The sequence below is a fragment of the Castor canadensis genome, chromosome 15 (assembly GCF_047511655.1).
Source record: "Castor canadensis chromosome 15, mCasCan1.hap1v2, whole genome shotgun sequence".
NCBI classification, from domain to species: domain Eukaryota; kingdom Metazoa; phylum Chordata; class Mammalia; order Rodentia; family Castoridae; genus Castor; species Castor canadensis.
The window spans coordinates 43,919,572-43,936,467 of NC_133400.1; the positions used below are offsets into that span (position 1 = coordinate 43,919,572).

At 34.4% G+C, this 16,896-nt stretch overlaps 1 pseudogene; it reads right to left on the reverse strand.

The window, feature by feature from the left end:
- Window positions 1-2,459, reverse strand: part of LOC109703200 (eukaryotic initiation factor 4A-III-like) — a 41,781-nt pseudogene extending 39,322 nt beyond the window's left edge.
- Window positions 2,460-16,896: the final 14,437 nt, after the last annotated feature.

The following is a 16,896-nucleotide window of genomic DNA, read 5'->3' on the forward strand; positions in this document are numbered from 1 at the left end:
GAGAATTTCAATATGACTGTATCCATTTATCATCCTACTAACAGTGTAATAGATTACAGTTACTCCATATCATTGCCATCAATAGACATTCTCAGTTTGCTCTGGGGGTTTTCTTTGCTTTAGCCACGGTGATGTATATGAGTTGTGTCTCTTTATGGTTTTAATTTTCCTTTTCCTGACTAGTAATGAAGCTGAATGCCTATTCTTATGTGTATTGGCAATTTTCATTTTCTCTTTGATACTTATTCATATGTTTTGCTCTATAATGGCTACATGGGTCAGATAATTTTCAAATACAAAATCTTATAGAACATATGGAAAGCATAAGTTATGGAACAGCAGTTACAAAATGAAAAAAAAAAACCTGACATGCTAAGGGCTTAGTAGGTTTCCAGACTCAGTCTCCAGAGTCATCTCTTGAGTTGCTCAGTGTTCACTTCATCTCTACATTGTGAACCAATTAAAAAGAGGAGCAAAGGATCTCCTTTTCCAGAAAGTCCCCAGCAAGGTTTCCAGGGGAGTTTTTTTATACTCTTGTGGTGAAGTTAGGTGAGCTAACTGGTTCCACTAGGTGTCAACCATTTACAGACAAGCTTGTCCTATGTCAACCAGGGGACATCACAGTCTTGAATTGCATACATGATTGATTGGACCATGAATCTTTGGAGATGAGCTCTCCAGCCCTGCTGTAAAGTTGCTTATACATTTTTCACAAATGGTTTGGGAAGAAAAACATAATATATAAACCTCATGTACATTCTATGTATTTGAAATTATTTTATTTAAGAATTCAAAAATACATAAAGTGGGTGAAAGTAAACTTTGATAGCACATATGAATAAAATAAAATTAAAAAAAAAAGAAAAATTTGATAGACAATTGCTATCTGTTCATCTGGATAACTAACATCACAATGATACCACTGACTTACAACCAGTGGTCTGAACTGGCTCTCTGCCCCACACAGAGGACACACCAATCATCATATTCACTTTGCTGTTTTCATTTTGTATTTATTCACTCTTATGGTTAGGCTTTTAACTTTTTTTTCAATCTCTTGACATAAGTAATCCCTTAAGGAATAATATACTAATTAAGAATTCAAGAAAGGCTATTCTCTCCATAGCTACAATCCAACTCTTAAAATTAAGAAATTGACATTGACGACTGTTTAGTCAGACCTTCGTTCCATTCACATTGGACTAATTGTCCCAATAATGTCTGTGATTTGCCGTGAGCTGTCAGGTATCAGTGGTTTACGTCGGTGTGGAACAAGTTCTCATTTTTTTTCTTTATTTTCACGACCTTAGCAGTTTTCAAGATTATAGGATAATTTTGTCTGATATTTCTTTATGATCAGATTTAGCTAATGCATCATTGTCGGGAATATTTTAAAGGTGATGCTGTGTTCTTAGCGCATCCTTTGACAGATCAATAATTTCAATGTATCATCCCATTGCTGGCAGTGTCACTTTTTTTTTTCATTTTTCTTTTATTATTCATATATGCATACAAGGCTTGGTTCATTTCTCCCCCCTGCCCCCACCCCCTCCCTGACCACCCACTCTGCCCCTTCCCTCTCCCCCCCTCAATACTGGTTGAGATAAGGATAGCTATACAGGGCATTGACTCACATTGATTTCCTGTGTGTGGGTGTTATCTTCTAGGTTAATTCTTTTTGATCTAACCTTTTCTCTAGTACCTGTTCCCTTTTTCCTATTGGCCTCAGTTGCTTTAAGGTATCTGCTTTAGTTTCTCTGCGTTAAGGGCAACAAATGCTAGCTAGTTTTTATAGCAGCCTCTTCAAAAACTGCTGGGAAAACTGGTTAGCAGTCTGCAAAAAACTGAAACTAGATCCATGTATATCACCCTATACCAAGATTAACTCAAAATGGATCAAGGATCTTAATATCAGACCCCCAAACTCTTAAGTTGATACAAGAAAGAGTAGGAAATACTCTGGAGTTAGTAGATATAGGTAAGAACTTTCTCAATGAAACCCCAGCAGCACAGCAACTAAGAGATAGCATAGATAAATGGGACCTCATAAAACTAAAAAGCTTCTGTTCATCAAAAGAAATGGTCTCTAAACTGGCAGTGTCACTTATATCTGCGATTAAGGTTGTGTTTGCCGCTGTGAAGAAACTCTGCTCAAGAATTTTGTGAGAAGGTAGTTTCAAAGTACCTCCTAGTTTCTAAGCAAACGTTGAGTTTATTTGTATGGGCACAAAATTTCCTATTTTATTCAGGGGGTCAAAACCTATTCTCAAAAAAATGTATTATTCTCATACTCTGATGCTCGAAATTTGAGCATATTATTTGAACGATATCTTACTCTCTGGCCCAAGAAACACTAGACTTACTATGTAAGTCACAGGGTCATCTCCCCCTGTGAATACCTTCTTCCCGGTGAGGCTCCAGCGTCCTGTGCTGAGCCTCAGCACTTCAGTCTGCGCCATTTTTGCCTGCCCATGCTGTGATCCTTATTTTGTGCATTTTGCCCAGTAATTTTAGGAATGAATTGTTGGGTTAAAGACTTTTCTTTGATGCAACTTCTCTTTTTGACATAATTTTTGTATTTTGAATAAACATATAGGAATATTAACTTATTCTAGTGTATAATTTAGTGAATTTTAACATGTGCACAGGTATATGTGAACACTTTTGTAATTACCCTAAAATAGTCCAATCACCTGACGAATACCAGAATATTTTGTGTTAGCATACATGTTCTATACTCAGCCTTCTTTAAACTTTGGAAATCACTAATCTAGTTTGTATGGCTTTGTCTTTTCAAGAATACATACTACAAATGGAATCATATGTAACCTTTTAAAATTATGTTTATTGAAACAAATTCACATACACTAACCTATTCAAAGTGTAATTCAGTATGCACGGTGTATGTCACCATCACCAAACGCAATTTTAGAGCATTTTCATTTCAAGTAGAAACTTTGCACCCCTTAGCTATCTTCTCTTTCCCTTCCCCAACTCCCTGTCAGCCAGCAACCACCACACTTTTCCCTGTTCTAGATATTTCATATACATGCCATGATATACTATGTGGCATTTGGTTACTGGATTTTTTCACTTAATATAACATTCTAGCATATGTACTGATGTACTTTCATTTTTATGTTTGAATAATATTCCATTGTATGGCCCTATCACACTTTGTTAAATATATTTGTTGGTTCGATGGATGTTTGGGATGTTTCTATCATTGATCATACTGAATAATGCTACTATAAATATTTACATACCAATTAAAAAATATTTACACATTGTTCGAATTTCAGTTCTTGGTCTTTATTTGTAATTTATTAGTTACAGATTTGTAGGAGTACTTCAGATAGGGTAGTCTTTCCTTCTTGGAAATGTGTATTATGAATATTGTCCTCCATTGTGTAGCTTTCTTTTCACTCTATCACTGATGATATTTCATAAACACATTTAGTTTAAGAGACCTATATAAACAAAATAATTTTAATTAATAAAATTAATTGTAATGAGTTCCAGTATATTGCTTTTTATGGCTAGTGACAGGGAAAGAAATTTGTGCCTATCTCATGTTCAAGAACATACAATTTCATGGTGTTTTTCTCTAGAAGTTTGATTGTATTGCTTTGCATGCTTTGGTTTCTAATCTTTCTTAACTCTGAGGTGTGACTGTCTTTATTTTTGCCATTTGGATACCCCATAGCTCCCACATAATTGATTACAATATTCATGTGCAAGTATAGTTTGGCCATGGAAGTTTATTCATGTGTGAGATTTCTTCTGTACTCTTTTTGTTCTAATAATCTATTATGCAAGTTTATGCCATTAACACCTGTCTTATTCATATTATCTTTATTTTATATTGTATTAGCATTGCTGTGTACTGTAAGTCTTTCAACTTTATTATTTATAATTTTCAATATTTCCTAAGATATCCTAGATCATTTGAATTTCCATACAAATTTTAGAAACAGCTCATAATTTTTCAAATATATAATATTAATTTTAAATATATTAATATATTAAATAATATATAATACATGATGAAAAGCCTCTTTCCATCTCTATGTCCTTAAGAGGATTCACCAAAAATACTTTGTGTTAAATTTATCAAAAATGTTTCTGCATTTATTCAGTTAATCATGTTTTTCTTTTTATTCAGTTAATGTGATGAATTGCATTGACTGATCTTTCAATGATAAGCTGAGTAGCACTACTAAGAAGAGCATCATTGATGTATTACCATTCTGACACATGTTGTGGATTCGAATTGCCAATATTTTGCTGTGTTTTTGAGTTAATATTCATGATATTGGTCAGTAATTCTTTGTCTTTCCTTCCTCCTTCCCTTCCTTCCAATGATTTTCAGATAACAGCATATGTATTGTGCTGCCTTCATCAAACATGTTGGGAAGTTTTCCCTCTGGGTTGTTTTTCTAACAATTTGTGTGAGACTGGAATTTGCTCCTTAAGTGTTTGAGATAAGTCATTTTTTAAGACATCTTAGTTTGAGTTTTCATTGTGGTAAAAGATTCAATTTCTTTAGACAGTTGGTTTATCAGATCATTCATTTTTACACTTTCCTTCCTTTAAAGGTTGTTTTTCATAAAAAAACATCATGATTGTCCCAAAATATGTATATAATATTAATATGTACGCATGTAGATGTCCAGTTTCTCTGATAATAATAGTGAGTTTACGCTCTTTTATTCCTTATAATTCTCACTAAGAATTTATCTTATTAACCATTGTTTTATTTGATTACAGTTTTTACTTTTGGTATAAATTAGAACAAAATATTTCTTAATTTGCCTGTTTTCTCCACTGGTTATTCAGAAGTGGTGAGCAATTTCTAATATGGGATGTTATAAAAATATCTTTTATATGCTCTATTTTGAATGTATACATTCCCTATGACCAGAGAACACCATGCATCTGGTCATTTTTTGAAATTTGCTGATAATTGTTCTGTGGCCAGCACAGTCTCTTGAGGAAACATCCCATTTTTAATACAGCACTGGGTCGTGGAAATTTGGAGTATGATGTTCTTTTAATGTCAAGTAGGCTAACTTCATAGATCTGTTTGCTACTTTTTCTGCTTCATTTATTTTATTGAGATTTATAACAATGTCAGTGTATAAGTCTGAAGTTCATGTGAGTTGTGCCAATTTTAGCTTTATGAATTTGAAGATATAATTGTAAGTACTTAAAACTTTAAGACTATAATATTGTTCTGATGAATTATTGCACTCTTTATTATTGTTTTTATCTCTGATAAGGCAGTTAGTTTAATATTCCACTGTGTCCATTTTTTTCTTGGTGGTGGTAATTGAACCCAAGCTCTCACTCATACTAAGTATGTTCTCTACTACTGTACCCCCAGCCCTCCATTTTTCATTTTTTCAGTGATACTGAGCCTTGAACTCAAGGCTTCACATTTGTGAGGCAGGAGTTCTACCACTTGAACTATGCCTCCAGCTTATTCAACATTGGTTATTCTGGAAAGAGGTTCTTGCTTTTTGCCCAGTATTGCCTGAACCAGGATCCTTCTATTTTCTGCTTTCTGCTATAGCTGTGAAGACAGGCAGGCACCACCATTGCCCAGCTTTTTTCTGTTGAGATGGGATCTCATGATCATTTTAGTCCCAGGCTGACAATGCTCCTGATTTCAGCCTCCCAAGTAGCTTGGATTAAAGATGTGAGCCATTGCTTCTGGCTGCCTCCAATTCTTGCTAAAGCCACAATGTATATTTTTAATAATAGTTTTGTGCTGCATCTTTTCCATATGTCAGTTATCTGTGCCCACTATATTGTGTTGCTTATAAACAATCAAAAATTCTGTCTTTTTCTTTATTATTGAGCTTGATGACCTTTCTATTTTAAGTGGGATAATTAATTCATATTTACTAATCTAGATAGGTTTTAACTCTGAAAAATTTTATTATCTCTCTTTTTTTTCTCACTCATTTTAATAATCCTTGGGGCTAATGAAAATCCTTATTACATTATTTTATTTTATCTTTTCATTAAAGTTGCTACTCATATTGCAGCTTCCCCCAGAAATTAATATATAAGCTTGACTCATTAGAATTTTCATAAAATTGATGACTTAACCACATCCCAAATAAATTGAAATGCTTGAAAAGTTTACCTCTATTTATTGATCTACCAAATGTTCATTATTATTATCATATTTTGTTACTCTTATATAATAAACCCCATAATATATAGCTGTTATTTTTTCTTTATTTGAGCAAAATTATGTGATAATTACCTACACATTTATTCCTTGCATGTAATAGTCTTAAATGCAATGGTTTGATGTTGGAATATAAAGTTTGATCTAAGAATTAACCCTTGTTGAAATTCTTGGAGAATGGTGAAAAGGAAGTCTGAAAAGAATCTTCTTGAAGGGGGAGAGGATTCACCAGTAAGACAATCTGAGAAGTCCAACTGCTAATGTGGGACCTCCAAGTGGTTACTGGTTGGAGTGGCCATTGAGAAGCTACCACCTCTATTATTTTAGAGGCAGTCTCTGGCCATCAGCCAGGGCCACAGTCAATCATTGAGAGCAGTAGAGCATAAGCTGGGACCTACCCAGAACATCAGCATCAACCAATTTTCACATGGAATCACCACAATCATCAAAGCAAAATTGCTTTTGTTTGATTTCTGCCCACAAAACAGTTATAGCTTTCCCTATTCAAATGTGACTTGTACTCATGCACTAAGAGATCGTAGGAAATCTATTTTTCAGCTCACATTAATTGAAAATAGTACAATGCAGCAAAGCCCAACTCTTATTTACATAGGATTTGTGTACCTATTTCAAAAATTAACTGTCAAATGATGATGATAGGAAATTTGTACTCACAAATTTATACTATGATAAAGCTGTTAATCATACAATCAAAAATCATGGTTGTCCTCTCCATTGAAAGGCTGTGTAAAGTCCTGTGATTCTAAATACAGTGATGTTCATTTCTTCATCTTATTCATATTCTATATCAAATATACTGAAATATGAGATTAAACATTTTAACAAATTTTGTGGTAAAAACAGATCAATTAAAGAAAGATAAAAAGAAAATGGTATATGCATCAATATTTTACTACCAAATAATTTACAAACATCCCTAAGTACTATATTTCTCATTTCTATAACTACTTATGTGTAATAGCTAGCATTTACAAATTCCTTCTTCCTCTGTGTTCTCCTTGTACTCAGGAATTCCACCAGCTGGTCATCATTCTTTGCCTGACCAAAGTCTTCATCAGTGATGGATCTATGCATTAGATCCATAACTTGACTATGGCAAGTTATTATAATTTAGTTTCACATGTATCAAAGAAAGAGAGAACCAAAAAAGATTTCCTAAATTTCAAACAAACTCCTCCCTAATCCCATTGTGTAATAAAGATGCAATTCCACCTGGATATCAAGTAACAGCCAGTCACTCTAAAAGATGTAGTAATCATCTTTTCAGTTGATTCAGTTGCTTGAGGAGTCCAATGTGACTAGAATTCATTGTGAGCTTTAAATTTACTGGGACTATTGTGTATTTTAAGTTGAACATTTAATCTGGAGGAACAAAGGTTTCTAAATCTTCAAAGTCTAAAGTTGTATAGATGAAATGTGAATTTTTTACCAGTAAATCATTATGGTAATAACAAAAGGAACCATTTTGAATTCCACTCCTTTTTCCCAGACCCATAAATCTGGACAAAAAAAGAGTGAGGACCACATCCTTGATACTGAGTCATCCTCATGAAGTGTTGGCTTCCAGTTAGTGTTGTTACTAAGGCCTCAAAAGGACAAGTAAAAAATTGAATTCCTTAATAAATAAGGAAATTAGGATAAAGACTGAATCTACTTGGTAATTTATAAGTAATGGTCCATTAATTATAAAAATGTAGCACAGTTATGTAAAATGTCGATAGCAAGAGATGTTTGATATGGGGACTCTATCTTGGTACTTTTCTATAATCTAAAACTGTAATAATCTATGAACTAAGAAATTATATTTTAAAGCTTACATATTAAAAGAAAAAATACGGAAATAAACACCACCCCGCCATTCTTTGGGCTTACTGTCTTAAAGTGACAAAGACCTTGCAAAGCCCATGAATCAGTAGTACTTGTGCTGCATTTCACTTGGTGTAAATTCAATCCCATGTTCAGAATCAATGTGGTGGAGTTTAGGATAACATTAAATAATTGGTAGGGTAGGTTCACAGAAGGGGATTTTGGTAGATGCATTCTGTCAGGGAAGGAAGCATAGGCATATTTAAGGTGAGTTCATATTCCTCTGTAAGGCTTACCACAGTGAGGGCTCCAGTGCCATTAACCTGCCAGGCATTATCTTCCCAGAAAATGCTGTGGTTGAAGGACTGTGGTCTTACTCTCAGTAGGATGAGTAATTCCCAGTGGTAACTGGTCATTTTGTGTGATTTTCCACATTGTTAATCACATTGGTATGCACCTCTGTGGCTAGGCACACTTTGCTCATGTGACCCTTGGTCAAATTTAAGAGTACTGGAGAGAAGACACTGCCTGGCATTGGCTTAACCACTCATCTTGCCTACCTGATACAGAAATCTCCCCTATGGAAGAGTGCTCTTTTCTCAGCATTTAAATAAATAAACATTTTCACTCTGTGCCCCTTTGGAAGTGTCATTCCACACCTATTACCTACCTCCATTTATTTTAACCAAGTTCCTATTGTGTCTACTCAATATTCCCAAACATTGAGCTACAGGATTATCCTTTCTTCATGAATCATTGAATATCCATATAAGTATGTCTCTTTCCAGGTAAAAACAAACAATAAATGTCCTGCTTGAAGTCCTAGTCACTGAATGTGAGGTGGTTAGTAGGATTGCCCTTCAGCACAATTCTTCTGCAGGATGACATCTGATTCAAAGTGTAGTCTCTCAGACTTCTCTTACTGGATGGTACTGGCAGATTGTGGAGAACAGTCTGGAAATCAACCACAGTCTTTATTCTCCAGATTGCAGGCTGTACAGAAAATTACCTACAGGCTGAAAGGAAGCAAACAATGTACCAGGGGTGCATGCTGTGGTGATCTGAGTCATTGGGTCATGAAATTCACTTGTGCCTGACCTCAGTCATGCTGTAAATCCACTCTAAGCTGCAATGCTTTTCTTTTTAATTTTTAAATTTTTGTTATCATATTATTGTTGTACTGGAGGTTTATTGTGACATTTACAAAAGTTCTTACAATATATCTTAGCTAAATTCACCCCATCCATCATTCCCTTTTGTCCCTCCTCCCCTCATTCTTATAATAGTTTCAACAGGTGTCTTTTTTTTTTCATTTTCATATATGAGTACACAATATTTCCACTATATTCACCCTCTTATACCCTTTCCTTATGTCTTACTTACTTGTCCTTCTTTGTTTAGGTGTTTATTCATTGTTCACTGGAATTTCTTTTGTTGTGCTGAAGCTTTCTAGTTTCATGTAGTCCCATTTGTCAATCCGTTCTCTTAGTTGCTAAGGCACTGGTGTTCTGTTTAGGAAGTTATTGACTATGCCAATAAGTTCCAGTATATTCGCTAGTCTTTCCTGCACTAACTTCTGTTTCAGGTTTTATCTTAAGGACTTTAATCCTCTTTGAGTTGATATTTGTACAGAGTGAAAGACATGGATCTCATTTCAGTTTATTGCATGTAGATATTCAGTTGTTTTTTAATGAATTAAAACAATTTATTATTTCTCAGTAGTCTGTTGTTTTACAAGGCATTTCTATTGATGTAGACAGGTTCTGATAAACTTGACTGAGTTTTGTGGTTTGTGTTTCAGCTTTTCTCAATACATCTTCTCATTCTCAGCCAGTTTTTCCAACAACATTTGTTGAAGAGGCTGTCTTTTTTTCTGTCTTATGTTTCTGGGCAACTTTGTCAAAAATCAGGTGGGCATAGTTACATGGATTCATATCTGGGTGTTCTGTTCTTTTCCATTGGTCTTCATACCTGTTTTTGTGCCCATACCATGCTATTTTTATTGCTACGGTTCTGTAGTAGAGCTCAAAGTTTGGTATTGTGGTAACTCCAGAATTGCTCATTTTGCTTAGTATTGCATTTTGTAATTCTATATGAACTTTAGGGTTGGTTTTACAATCTCTGTGATGAAAGTCAGTGAAATTTGGATGGGGATTTCATTGAATGTATAGATTGCTTTTGAAAATATAGCCATTTTTACAATATTGATTCTGCCAATCCATGAACATGATAGATATTTCCATCTCTTATAGCATTCTTCAGTTTCTTTCTCAATTATTTATAGTTTTCATTGTAGAGGTCTTTCAATTCCTTTGTTGAGTTTATTCCTGGGTTTTTGTTTTTGAGGCTACTGTAAATGGAATTCTTTCTCAGTCTGTTCAATATTGGTAGATAGAAAGGTAACTGATTATTGGAAGATGATTTTGTGTCCTGCTCCTTTTATTAAATTAGGATATATTCAGTGTACAGGGGAGACTCATGACAATTCCAAATAGGCTTTCATTGTACATTGGTTAGATTGCTCTCAACATCCTTGCCCACCTTAAGCCTCTTCCTCCTGCAATTAAAGCAGCTGCAAGAGGTTTCATTGCTCTATCTTGTATATGCATATGAAATCTAAAAACTATACTCCCTCACTTTCATCTCTATTACTCAGCCTCCCGCTTTACAAGTACCCTGCCACAAACATCACCTATTATGCAGTCCTGTCTTTCATTATTAATTCATAAGTTAATTTTTAAAGGATTTTCTCAAAGTATCCCATCTGTGAGTGTATTTTACTGTATCCTGTTACTGTGCTTGAAGTTGCTTATTATGGCTAGCATTTTTTGGTGGAGTTTTCTGGGTCTTTTATGTATATGATCACATCATCTGAAAATAACGATAGTTTGCCTTTTTCTTTCCTGTTTGAATTCCTTTTATTTCTTCCTCTTATCTTATTGCTCTGGCTAAGAATTCTAAGAATATATTAAATAAGAATGGAGAGTATCTCATTCCTGACTTCAGAGGAAGTGGTTTCAGCTTTTCCCCATTTAATATGTTGTTCATTGTAGGTTTATAATATATATAACCTTTATTATGATCAGGGACATTCTTTCTACTCCAAGTTTCATCAGAGGTTTATCATGAAAGGATATTGAATTTTATTGAAGGATTTTTTCTACATCTATTCAGGTGATCATGTGGTTTTTGTCTACTTGTTTTAATATGATGTATTATATTAAATGATTTATGTATGTTGAACAATCCCTGCATATCTAGGACAGACCAACTCAATCATTGTGTGAAATCTTTCTGACATGTTGTTTCATTCAGTTTTCCAATATTTTATAAAGAATTTTTGTATTTAAGTTCATTAAAATATTGTTGTGTCCATGTCTGGTTTTGGAAGGTATACAATACTGGACAGCATAAAATGATTTTGGCAATGTTCTTTCCCTTTGTATTTCATGGAAAAGAAGATATTAGTTCTTCTTTAAAGGTCTGGTAAAGTTCAGCCATAAATATGTCAGGTCCTGGACTTTACTTTTTTTGCTGCTAAAATTTCATTATTTTTTTATAGATCTATTTATCATGGATCATTTTGTTTCTATTTTGGTTGATCATATGTTTCAAGAAAGTTGTCCATTTCTTCTAGATTTTCTAATTTATTTGAATATAGTTTTTCAAACTAATCCTTTTTGATTCCATGGATTTTGGTGTTGTTTGTTGTGATTTCCTATTTTTCATTTCTAATTTTGTTTATGTGGGTTTTTTCCCACCTCATTTTAATCAAATAAGCTAAAGGGTTATAAAACTTATTTATCTTTTCAAAGAACCAATTCTTTTATCTTCATTCTTGATATGATTTTTGAGAGTCTTTATTTAATTGATTTTGACCTTATTTTTATTATCTCTCTCCTGCTGGTTTTGAGATTAGCAAGTTTTTGTTTTACTAGGAGTTTGAGATGCAGCATTTGATAATTTATTTGAGATCTTTCCATTTTTTAAAATTTTATATACATTTATGGGTGCAAATGATTTCCTTAGCACTGTCTTTGCTTACCATAGGTTCATGTTGGTTGTGCTTTTATTTTCATCAAATTTTAGTGTATTTTTAATTTCATTCCTTATTTGTTTAATGAGCCAGTGATCACAGAGCAACATGCTGTCCAGTCTACAAATATTTAAATATTTTCTGTTGTTTCTTTTGTTAAGTTCTAGTTTTATTATTTTGTGGTCAGACAGCATAAAAGGGTGATTTCAGTTTTCTTATACTTGTTAAGAATTACCTTGTTACCTAAAATATGATCTATCTTGGGGAGTTTCATGAACTATCGAGAAGAATGTATATTGTGCTGTTTCTGGATGGAATACTCTGTAGATGTCTGTCAGGTCCATTTGATGTATGATGACATTCAATTCTAATATTTTTTGTAGTTTTTTTATCTGTATGACTTATCTATTTGTAATAGTGGAGCATTGAAGTCTCCCACTATGACTGTGTTAGTTTCTATCTGTGTTTTTAAGTCCAGTAGTGTATGTTGAATGAAATTGTGTGCACCAACATTGAATACATGTATGTTAACAATTGTTATTTCCTCTTGATACATTGCTTCTTTTATTAGTATGAAATGAACTTCTTTGACTGTTCTGACTAAATTAGGTTTGACATCTACTTTATCTGTTATAAGTTCAGCTGCTCCTGTTTTCTGGTGTTCTTACCTTGGTAAATCTTTTTTTACCCTTTTATCCTGAGTCAATATTTGTTTCTGTCTCTGAGGTGGATTTCTTGCAAAGAAATCATGAGGTGCTGGTGCCTCAGGTCTATAATCCTAGCTACTCTGGAGGAAGAAATGTGGAGGATTATGGTTCACGGTCAGTGAGTCAAATAGCTCAAGAGACACTATATCAAAAATATGCAACACAAAAAATGAATGGCAAAGTGGCTCATGTAGTAGAGCACCTGCTTATTTTGTGTGAGACCCTGAGTTCAAACCCCTGTACTGCAGTAAATAAATAAATAAATATTGAAACTTAAGTAAATAGTTAACAGTAACCAACAACAAAACTTTCATAAAAACTTGCATCAAAATATTTATAACAGCACTATGAATATTAATGTAGATACTCATGATAAAATGATTGGAGCTTACAAATAATCTAGTGCTTATTTGTGAATCTTTGTGATTACTTCAATTACTCTGGAACATAACTAATTACCCAAAAACCTTGATAGGTATAAAATGACCCTTATTCTGACAGATTCTTTGAGTCTGGACAGAGCACAATGTTTTGTTTTTATTTTCTTCTCTCTCTCTTCAACATATCTGAGTCTTTAGCTAAAACAATCAAAGCTTAGGACTGAAATTAATTGAATTTCTTAGCTCACATGGACAGCATTGTTAGTTGGCAGCTGAGATGTTTGCTTGGACTGTTCTCAAATTACATATGTTCATCCTTCCTTCTTTTACATGTTGACTAGGTTCCAAAGTTGATTGTCCCCATAACGGAGCAAAGAAGAGAGGTTAAGGGTGCAGAGTGGAAGCCCTGGCTTTGTTGTGATCCAGCCTTGATTGACTCATAGCTTCTCTTCCACCAAATGCTATATCTCAGTGGTGTCATAAATGCTCTCAGGCTGAAAAGGAGAAGAAATATACCCTCTTTCTTTCCTTCTTCTCTCTCTCTCTCTCTCACTCTCTCTCTTTCTCTCTCTCTTCTTCTTGCTTTCTTTCTTTCAATGGTAGTTAGGTTTGAACTCAAGACCTCACTCTTGGTAGGTAAGTATTCTAGCATGTGTGGCACACTTCTAGCTCTTTTTTCATCCTTACTCTTTTTTTGGATAGGGTCTCATAGATCTGCACAAGGCTGACCTCAGACCACAATCCTCTTGCCTATACCTACTATGTAGTAAGTATTATAGATGTATTCCAACACTCCTGGATTATTGTTTGAAATGTGGTCTCATAAATATTTTGCCTGGTTTGGCCTCAGACTGGGATCCTCCCAATTTCCTGAGTAGCTCTCCCTCCTCCTCTCCTACCTCCAGAGTAGCTGTGATTACAGGCATGTACCACCACACTCAACCCTTAGGCTTCATTTCTTGATAGTTTGGGGAGAACAAGTAATTCTGGAGAAACTGCTTTGTGCAGTTTTGGAAATTGAAGTCTTTTACAATCATAAAGGTAAATTACTTCATATATTTTTTTCAGGAGAAAATCCAGTCTACCCATCAGCAAATAATTAGATTGCTTTGTGTCTAGGATTTCTCTTAATTTTGAGTATCTGCAGTAATAAGGTAGACATTCTCACTTACATTTTGTAACAACTGTCAAAATAATATTATTCATCTACTTAATGCTTTTCTTCTGCTTTGAAGACAGCCTTATTACAATGCTGATGGACATCACTAAGCTTATCGAAAAACAAATGACAAAATCAAAAACAAAATGCCATGTTATATAACAATATTCAAGAAAAGCCTTATGTGGTAATACTTACACTTTTGAGGCTTGTATGGTGTTTCTCCCATTATGATGACTTAGTAGACTACCTGCTCACGAAGACCTATTGTTTTCTAACCTATTATATGGCAGTGTACATTGGACATGGATTTTGGAAGCACGTAGATGAGAAATATGCAGTACACATTGCACATCGTTTGCATGGACTTTTTTGAGGCTCATACACTGAGAAGAGAAGATATGGATGCTGTGCCTTGTTGTCATCTTATCAGAGGTCAGAAATACGGAGCCAGGTGCTGTGGTATAGATGCCCAGCTCCAGTTGACTCTCCTGCAGGACTTGTGTTTCGGGTTCATTCTCTCCACAAAACTCTATTCCCTTGATCTGAGACAGAGATTTTTATAGTTTCTAATTGGCCCAATTGCTACTTTTACAACTTTGACAGCAATGACTCAAGCATTTTCCCCAAAACTGTGTATTTTAGTTCACTTTAATTTTCAAAAACTTAATTTTATAAAGCATTTCTCCTAAGACAGTTCAGTAAATCTGCCCATTTTTAAGGTCTTGTGGTTCTAATTTTGACTGTATGTAAAAAGTATCTTGAAAGGCAGAAGGATGTACTATTTACTTTCCCATTTAAAAAATTATAATTTCCCCTCAGAAGAAATGAAAACAAATTCTTCTTTCTTTATCAAGGAAGAATAAAATGAACACCTGTGCATGCTCAGGACATCATATTCAGTTGATTTTAATGTCCTCGTGGTCTATGGTTTATGTGTGTAAAGGATTTTGACAATTGATCTAATGACAATGACAGGCTTAGCTAGACACATCTGTGGGTTTATGAGTATGGTTATCTTTGGTGGGCTCATTTCAGCTCTGATGTGTTGACAAAGAAGTCCACACATAGATCTGTATTCTTCCCTCACCATACAAAGGCCATTTTTCATTCTGCAAGCCTGTCTGTCTAGTGGGAAACTACCAGAAAAGCAGAATCATCAATACACTTTTAATGCTTTCACTAGAACCACATCCGAGTGTGGCTCATATTTGTCATCTGGGTGCAAATGATACATGCATGCAGTGCTACAATGTACTTTATTCATGAAAATGTGAACTTTTTAAGTGTAATCATCATAATAATAATGATGAGCCCATGTTTTCAAGATTCAGGAATTCTCCTTTTTATTCCATTGACCTTTATTTTGATTGCAGTCCCAAGGCATCCTGGAGCCAAGTAGTGTGTTCACGATAAGTGGTAAAACAGTCAACTGGGAATTTCAGAAGCTGGCAGGACCCAGCTGAGGGACCTCCAGGAACAGTGGGACCTCAAGGAGCCTATCCTAACACCAGCATTGGATAGTGACCCAGACATCCACCTGTGGTAAAATCCTCCTGACTCCCATTGTGATGGGATTGCAGAATAATTAATTTGTCTTGTGGTCTGTTAAATCTGTGTAACACATGCATCCTGGGTCTGGGGTTATCTCCACAAACAGAGACCATCAGAAAGGAAGATCTGTGAAGTAGGGAGTTCACAGATCTGCTTATTGTTTGAAAAATTCTGATTTGCTTGTCAGACTTTGTTTGTGTTTTTTAAGTAGTTATATTTAAGGCCCAGGCTGTGTGAAGTCAGCCCTACAGATATGAAAGACAAATACCTTTTCTCTTGCATGGCTTACTTGTCTTACCTGAAGTAATAGCCACAAAGGCCCTGATGGAAGTAGAGACACATCGTTTTAGGATGAGAAGAAAAAGGAATCCATAGGAAAAAGACTCAGACCCAACCCTGTCCAGTTGCTTTGTGGAAAATATTAATCTTTTAAGAAAACTGATTCTGCTTAGAGAAGTTCTCAAAATTTATGTCACTGAAGAAAAAGAAAAGTTATCTGTGGAAATTGTGCATATACATGTTTCTTTGGAACCTTACCTAAATGTAACTTAAATATCTTAGTGGATGATATAAAGTTCTTCTGTATTTTGCTTGTTTTGTTTTGTTTTGCTTTGTGTAAATTGACTTTATGCAGTTAAAATTCCTGCTTCTGCTATTAAATTTTAATATATTTTAAATGATTATAAATAGATAAAGCAAAATCAACAAAAAGTCACTTTGTTTCTGCACTCCAACCTCCAAATCCCATTTTTCCCACTACTATCTATATGAATGAATGAATCACTGAAAATAAAAAAATACATTCCATATTGACAGAGTTACTGTAAGGGTAGAAATTATTTATCAGATAAAAGAAATGAATTGCATTGATTTTCCAAGGCATCATGCTGTTGTAAGTTCCTGTAGTATCTCATCAGAAGATTCCCAGTTTTGTTGTGTCCAATGTGGAAGAATCCAGTGAGAGCAGATGAATGTATGTATTAAGGGAATTAATAAAATATTACAAAGGGTTGTGTGATCTCTGCCAGTCA